Here is an 8,141-nt window from a genome sequence, read left to right as displayed (position 1 = left end):
CCCCCCAGAGCGGCCTGGGACAGTGGCTCTCCCCTTCACTGTCCCCCTCTCCCCCCAGAGTGGCCTGGGACAGTGGCTCTCCCCTTCACAGTCCCCCTCTCCCCCCAGAGCGGCCTGGGACAGTGGCTCTCCCATTCACAGTCCCCTTCTCCCCCCAGAGCGGCCTGGGACAGTGGCTCTCCCCTGCACTGTCCCCCTCCCTCAACGTGTGAAATGAGGAGGAGAAAGTCACTCCAAGGGTAACAACGAGGCTCGTGAAGCCCAGATTCCCAAAGACGGGCTTCTGACCTCGTGGCCTCTGATCCCTCGCGGGGACCCGGCAACCACCGAGGGAGCGAGACCCACGTCCATCCCGCCTCAGACCCGGGCGCTGACGGAGCCCCGGTCGCCCGGGGCCAGCTGCAGAGGAAGGCTGGGGCGTAGGCGCTGACTCCCAGCTCCCGGGCTGCCCCCGGTTCAGGCTTAAGAGATGAAAATGATTTTGAAAACCAAGGCCAAAGGCCGCAGGCATCTACTTGCCACCGATTATTGACACGAGCGTGCCATGGACCTGGCCAATCAGAAAGTAATTCTATAAACACTGTTATTAAACAGGAGGGCAATTACGTTAAGTACTGGAAAAATGTCAGGGTCGGACCGGAATTTGGTGGGTATCACATTTTATCTGACACGCAGTGGATCAATGACGCCAAGGAAATGTATTCAGAAACCACCGCGCCAGGCCACCCACCTCCCGGCCGGCCCTCCCTCCGCGGCGCGCCCGGGTTGAGAGGGAGACGTCCCTTCTGGCTCATGCCGTGGACCGAGCACCCGGAAATGCTCTCGGTGCTCTTCCTCCATAAAGTGTGTGAGGGACGGAGGAGGAAGGTGAGTGTGCAGACGTGGGTGAGAGGACAGCGTTCGAGCAAAGGCCCCTTTCACTTCTGTCTTTGTCACAGGAGGGGGCAGGGTTCGGAAGCACTAAGGAGACACGTGAGGGTCCCCCTGCAGCTCGACGGGGCCTGTTTGCAAACTTGGGGGCCTGGAGGCGCCCCCTCCCCGCTTCAGATGTCTGCTGTCGCTCCATCTGTCGCCATCACATCTGTGGCCATCCTGTGAGCGCCTCTCCCCGACTCCTGGCCTTTGGAAGGGCCAACCTCCTCTACCTGGCCAGTGTGGTTGAGCGTCGACCTATGACCCAGGAGGTCACGGTTCAATCCCCGGTCAGGGCACAGGCCCGGGTTGCGGGCTCGATCCCCAGTGTGGGCGTGCAGGAGGCAGCCGGTCCATGATTCTCTCTCATCATGGATGCTTCTGTCTCTCTCTCTCCCTCTCCCTTCCTCTTTGGAATCGATAAAAATATATTTAAAAAATAAAATAAAGGCGCAGACTGGCCGGTGGAGGACACGCAGGGGACCAGTCCAAGGAAAGGTACCTCCCGCGTCACCTCAGGTCACAGACGGTCCGAAACAGCCCAGAAAACAGCTCATCAAAAATCCCCACCAGGCCCTGGGAGAATCAGTCCATCTTCTTTTCTAGGAAGATTTTTTTTTTTTTTAGCTAAAAGAGAGAGAGAGAATATAGCACATACAGATCTGCCTCGTCTCACAGCCTCATCTAACCTATGTGGTCATCAGACCCAAAACGAAAAAAAAAAAAAAAAAAAACCCGTTTCCTTAAATATTGCGCAGCCGACGGCCCGCCCGCCTCTCCTTCCCCCCGAGCGCTACTGCCTCCTTCCCTTTCCCCCTTTTCTGCAGCTTCGGAAAAATAGATAATTATTTCAGTTAATTTCAGCAAAACAGTTCAAACTCATCAGGGCTGAACAAGTATAATTTACTGCTCCTTCTGCCTTATTGTTGTGACTAGATGCGGATTGATGATTAGGGTGGTAAACAGCACCGTGTGTGCAAAAGGGCTGACGCGGCTGCCGGCGTGTCAGGGAGGCACCTGCCCGCCGCCCGGCCGGCCCGCAGGAGCGCGGCTGTCACGGCGGAGCACGCGCTGACAAGGTGTTATCTAATTGTGTGTTTAAAAGCCACGATACATACATCTCTCCGCGTGTCACTCGACGCCGCCCGGGAAGGGCCTTTATGGGGACGCACAAAGGAAATGAGCGCCTTGCACTTCTTTTCTTCCCTCTCCCTCTCTCCGCGCTCCCCCCGCTCCCGGCTCTGCCCTTTCCCCGTCGTTCCCGGGAATCTATTTTGCTCTTTAGTCAAATTGCCTTTTATTTAAACGGCTGCCCAAAATAGCTCCGCCACAGTCGTTCTGGGAGGGGAGAGAGCTCAGGCCGTTTTGCTGGGGTCCTGGTGGGAGGCGGCCCTGGGGTAAGGGAGGCCAAGAACAGGCCCCCCACTCCCGCCCTGAGCTCGGGGCCTCCAAGTGTGGGCTGCGGGACGCTGCCTCCTCCCCCCGACACTGTCCCACAGGACACGGCACCCCAAGAGCACAGGGCCCCTCTGGCCCAGTCACATGGCAAGTCCAGGGGAGGACAGAGTGGAGTCGGCGAGGCCCCCGCACACTTAGCGACAGGTACAAAGCCAAGGACGCCCTGCAGAATTGGGGTTCGGGGGGAGTCAGAGAGAGAGGGTTCCGTCCGCGGGACCTGCGTGGAGAAGGCAGGCAGAGGGACAAGCAACCACAGTCCACCACGGACGGTGGGGGGCGGCAGTGTCCCCCGGTCCCGAGGCCGGGCAGGGAGAGGTGGCGCCCACGCACCCACGGACACCGGGAAGCTGGCTCTCCTACCTTGGGGGCAGAAGGCAGAGGCCACGCCTGCAAGCGGGACCCCAGCTGCTCAGGCCGGGCTGGGCCAGGTCCACGCGGACCTCGTGGTGGTGGCCCGGCTGCAGGCATCACTGCTCCGTGGTGTCCCTGCTCCTGCCTGCACCCAGACGGCAGGTGACACCCTGCAGCGTCCTGTGGGGACAGCTCTGCACACACACACGTGGTTCCTGGGCTGTAGGGCCCCAGGGGCGGAAGGTGCCACAGGGGGGACCTGGAGGAGGCGTGGGGGCCTCCAGTCCACACCCACACACACCCGCCCCCCGCAACAAAGGCGCCACGTGACTTGCCTTTTTACAGTGATTTTTTAAAAACTATTTTGATTGATTTCAGAGAGAAAGTGAGAGAGAGAGAATCATCAATGATGAGATAGTATCATGGATCGGCTGCCTCCTGCACGCACCCCCACCAGGGACCGAGCCCGCAACCGGGGCCTGTGCCCTGACAAGGAATTAAACTGTGACCTCCTGGTTCATAGGTCAACGCTCAACCACTGAGCCACGCCGGCCGGGCTGACCCGTTTGCTACCCTGAGCATTTCCCCCACATCTTCTCCGATGCGCCAGGCTGTGGCTATGAAACCGGATGGCGTTCACACGGCCCCTTTTCCACCAGGTGCCCCGAAGGATTCGGCTCCAGGTACCCGGGAGGGGGGCGTGACCCTGGCCGTGGCTTCCAAATGCTAAGGGAAACCCCTGCCAACGGCAACCGGGCCTCCCGCTCTCTACCTGTTTACTTCACACTCTCGCTAATGCACCAATTACTCCTGTAACACCTAACTGAGAAACGTGTCGCCTCTCGCCATCCCTTGTAGGAATCTGCTAGGCAGTGAGCACGGCGGATGTATCGGTCCCCCCATCACCTCGACAACCGTGAACTGGCTGGCAAATGGGGGGGAAAGTTGATTTAATCTGTGGGTTTTGAAGGGGGAAGAAAATGACCCAGAAGATACCTGTGATAACGAGACATTTGCTTTTCATTTCCACAGGCGGTTAGGGCTCACAGACACGGAAATCCGTTACGGGACGGTGTGTAAAGTGTGACCGCCGCTCACGCAGGCAATTAGCGGGCTGAGCGAGCCCCCACCCCCCCTCCACTGGAAATCTGTCTGGTCAGTCAGCGCACAAAGGGAAAGGTGCTCGGGGAGACGGGCCAGGGCAGCCAGGAGGCAGGGCTCGTCCGCCACATCCACACACCACGGGCCGACTCCTGCAGGGCAACACGGTGGCCCTGGACCGCCTGCCGGAGGGGAGGGGACTCCCACTACACCCTGGGTGCCGGCACCCCCGATTTAAACAGGCCCCCAGTTCTATTCTTTGAAGTCCTTGGTGCTCCCTGGACACCCCGATGCGGCACCCATGGCTGCTTTCTCTGAACATGGGTGCTATTTTTTTAAAATATAGTTTTTATTGACTTCAGAAAGAGGTTCTCAGAGGGAGAGAGAGAGAGAGAAACATCAGTGATGAGAGAGAATCATGGATCGGCTGCCTCCTGCACACCCGTCACTGGGGATGGAGCCCACAACCCGGGCATGAGCATGAGCCCTGACCAGGAATCGAACCCTGACCTCCTGGTTCATAGGTCGACGCTCAACCCCGGAGCCAGGCCGGCTGGGCACGGATGCTATTTTTGCTTTGCAGGAACATGACTCCCGCGTGGAAATCACGGGCCGTTCTGCGCCCTGATTGCGGTATTTGGCGCGAGGGTCATGAATAATAATCTCGCTAAATATGCTCACTGCCGGCTATAAATAAGGTGATCAGACCGGAGAAGGTTTTGTTTCCCAGGGAGCGGCAGCACGAGGAGGCTGGTGGTGAGACAATAGGGCTTTAATTTTAATATGAAAATAAATACTTACATTCATAAATATTCAAATGGTTCCCGAAGTGCAGGGGGTGGGTGGGGGAGGCGTCCATACCTGCTCTGCAGGGAGCGCTGAGCTTCCCGGAGGCCCAGTGAGTTCCCAGGGCACCTGGCTGCCCGGAAAGGGGTTCTGAAGGGCAAGGCCCCTCCCAGAGATGCGTGTTTCTCTTCTAAGTTTCTAAAAAATATATATTTTTATTGATGTCAGAGAGGAAGGGAGAGGGAGAGAGAGAGAGAAACATCAATGATGAAAGAGAGTCATGGATTGGCTGCCTCCTGCACACCCTACACGGGGGATCGAGCCCACAACCCGGGCCTGTGCCCTGACCAGGAATCGAACCCTGACCTCCTGGTTCATAGGTCGACACTCAGCCACTGAGCCACGCCGGCCGAGCTCTCTTCTATGTTTTAATACAAGGATAGTCTGTGATCGAAAGCCCACGCGGCCAACTTTCTCTCAAGCCGCTCCAGCAACCACTGAAGCTGAGACGCAGAGGGCACAGCTGACTGGGGCGCTGAGGGGCAGTGGGGCTGAGAAGGAGGCGGCGGTGCTGTCCAGACCGGCCCTGACCCAGACCCTGACCCCGCCAAGCTGACCTCCCCCTCAGCAGCAAGAACGGCCATCTCCTCACGGGTGTCGGTGCGGGTCCCAGTTCCCTCCCCACAAGTCTGTCTGCAGGGAGTTAGCAGCTGTCTGTCCGCAGGGATGCACCTGCCTGGGCCGCTGTGCGGCTCTGGGTCTGGGCCCAGCTGCCCCTCCTCCCCCGGGCAGCCCTGCACTCTTGGCCCCTGCTCCCTGGGAGGTTTCCCTCCCTCCTTCCCAACAACAGCCTTCCCTCAAACAGCCAGCGGCAAGGAGGCTCTTTCCAAGGGCCGGCTCAGGAACGCAGAAACCAACACCACCTGGAAGGTCCCCGGAGACACCCCCTCTGAGCCCCGCGAGCCATGCGCTGCCGCTGGGGCGCCGGCGAGAGGAGAGGGCTCCGGAAGGCGTCTAGGAGGCCGAGCCCTCTGGCTGGGCCTGTCCCCATCCTCCGGGCCGTATGGAGGCAGGGCGCCTGCTCCCGGCTTGGCTGGGGGACAGGAGACCGGGGTGCGAGCTCATGGTGCCCGGGCTTCCCAGGGAGCCGACAGGACATCACAGCAGGAAACACCGGCCCTGGCAAGGGTGCTCGGTGGATAGAGCGTCGGCCTGTGGACCGAAGTTCATGCACAGAGGCCCTGCCTCACACGCCAATTACAGAAACACCTTCACCATCACCCCGTCACCCCGTGACCCTGGAGCTGGCCGGCCGAGAGCTGCAGTCGTGGGAACACGCGGGTTAGGGGGGTTTCGGCGCCGCAGGCTCCTCCACCCTTCCCACGGGGGCACCAAACCCATGGCTGTTCCATGGCCTCCACCCTTCCCACGGGGGCACCAAACCCACGGCTGTTCCATGGCCTCCACCCTTCCCACGGGGGCACCAAGCCCACGGCTGTTCCATGGCGGACGGGGCTCCCCCAGAACGCCCACCGCCTCCGAAATCACAGCCTCGGTCAGGGGCGCGCTCTCCAGGCCAGGAGGCCGGAGACCAAAAGCTCCGCTGACAATAATGGGAGAGTGACCGCGGCTGGACGGGCTGCCCAGCGCCGTTGGCTCCGACCCTCACCTGGTGCCGGGAGCTGTCACGCCTGCTTCGCCGGAGGACATGGATGCCAGGTGCCCAGGGGCGTCGCGTCAAGGGCTCTGAGCAGGAGGCGGAGGACATGCCTTGGGGCTGGGAGGAAGGCAGAGCAGCCACCGGGTCTGCGGGGCCTGAGACGCAGCTGATCACAGGTTCACTGCCTCGAGGGCAGAGCTCACTGAGGTCAGGCTGCTCTGCAGGTGCGAGAGGTTTGTAATCCGTGGATTAGGGACCTTAACTTCTCTGCTGAGATCTGCTATCAGCAAAGTCGCTCGCGGCTCAAAAACAGAGGGGGAAATGAAACGTTTTTTAATTGGATTTCGGCTGCACCTCGGTCCAGAAAAGCAGCCACAGAGGAAATGGGGGGGCCAGGGTGTGTGGGGGGTGATGAGGGAGCCCGGGGGTGGGCGGAGCCGGGTGTGGGCGGAGCCGGGGTATGCACACACCTGTCCTGCCTCATTAGGCAGCTCTGGTAGCGGCTGGGGACTCCCTTATAGAATAAAGTGGGCAACGGCCCTGTGAGGACTTACATCGTCACAAACCCGCTCTCCCGGCTTCACGTTCGTTTTAATTAAATCTCATCCTCGACTCTGTTACTTTCCAGTGCGTTTCCGTAGCGGAGCCTGGGAGGCCGCTGGCTGCAGTGTCCCGGCCACAGAGGAGGCTGTAACGTGGACCCACGGCCCTGGGGCCACTGCGATGCCTGTTAAACCAGCGCCCGGGGCAGGGCCCCATGCGGGGTTCTCACAGGTAGGCTGTGCCAGACCTGCCGTTCATCCCCAGGAGGCCCCGCTGCCTCCAGAAGCGACTGCAAATAATCTCCCCTTTACGACCGTCTGCTGGAAGTTGGCGAGCCCGAAAGGCTTCCGGAGAAATGGTCTCGATACTGGAAATGAGACCAGCGCTGAGGAGAAAGGAGGGAGGGAGGGGTCTCATCTGCCCGCGACACAGGGGACCCTCGCAGCAGGCACACAGGAGGCCCAGTCGCTGGGCCAGCGTCCCCCCGATTCGGGAAGCAAACACCCACCTTCAGGAAGCGAGCTCCATGGGCGAGTGCCCCTGAGTACCCATCCGGGTGGAGGTGGGTGGGGGGTGGCGTACACACACACACACACACACCCAGCATCACGCCCCTTCCGTGAATTAAGCTGCAGCCCCTGCCCGGCTGGCTGGCCCTGCCATGGCCTCCCCTCCTCTCACAGGCCCCCTGAGACCAGCCAGGCCCCAGCCACAGGCCCCAGAGAGTCCAGCTGAGATCCAAGGGCCTGACCGGCCCTGCAGAACCACCCCATGGGCCCGGACACCTGTGCGGAGACAGAAGTTGTCTTTGGGCCGGTAAGTCGGGGCGCTTTGTTACACAGCAATACTAACCGCCACAGCCGGGCGGAGGGACATCCCAGGATGAGGAGCCGCTGGGGCCTGCCTTGTTTTCCCTCTCCCAGCTGCCCTCCGCCCCCAGGACGGACCTTGGCTGGGAATGTTCTGGAATCATTGTAATGACAGTGAATATGTAGCTGGCATCTCCCATCCAGTGGGCAGTGACCAGGCCTCAGACACAGTGCCAAGCCCTTTGCATGTGTGATCTCATGACATCACATTGGGCAGATGCTGGCGTTACACCCACAGGGCAGCTGAAGTTCAGCAAAACAGAGCTGCCTGCCCGGCCAGCGTGGCTCCGTGGTTCAGCATCGACCTATGAACCAGGAGGTCAGGGTTCGATTCCCAGTCAGGGCACAGGCCCGGGTTGCAGGCTCCATCCCCAGTGTGGGGCATGCAGGAGGCAGCCGGTCCATGTTCTCTCTCATCACTGATGTGTGTCTCTCTCTCCCTCTCCCTTCCTCTCTGAAAT

Source organism: Myotis brandtii, unplaced genomic scaffold (assembly GCF_000412655.1).
Source record: "Myotis brandtii unplaced genomic scaffold, ASM41265v1 scaffold35, whole genome shotgun sequence".
In the NCBI taxonomy this organism is placed as follows: Eukaryota; Metazoa; Chordata; class Mammalia; order Chiroptera; family Vespertilionidae; genus Myotis; species Myotis brandtii.
The sequence above is the reverse complement of the archived record's forward strand: the minus strand, read 5'-3'. Positions refer to the sequence as shown.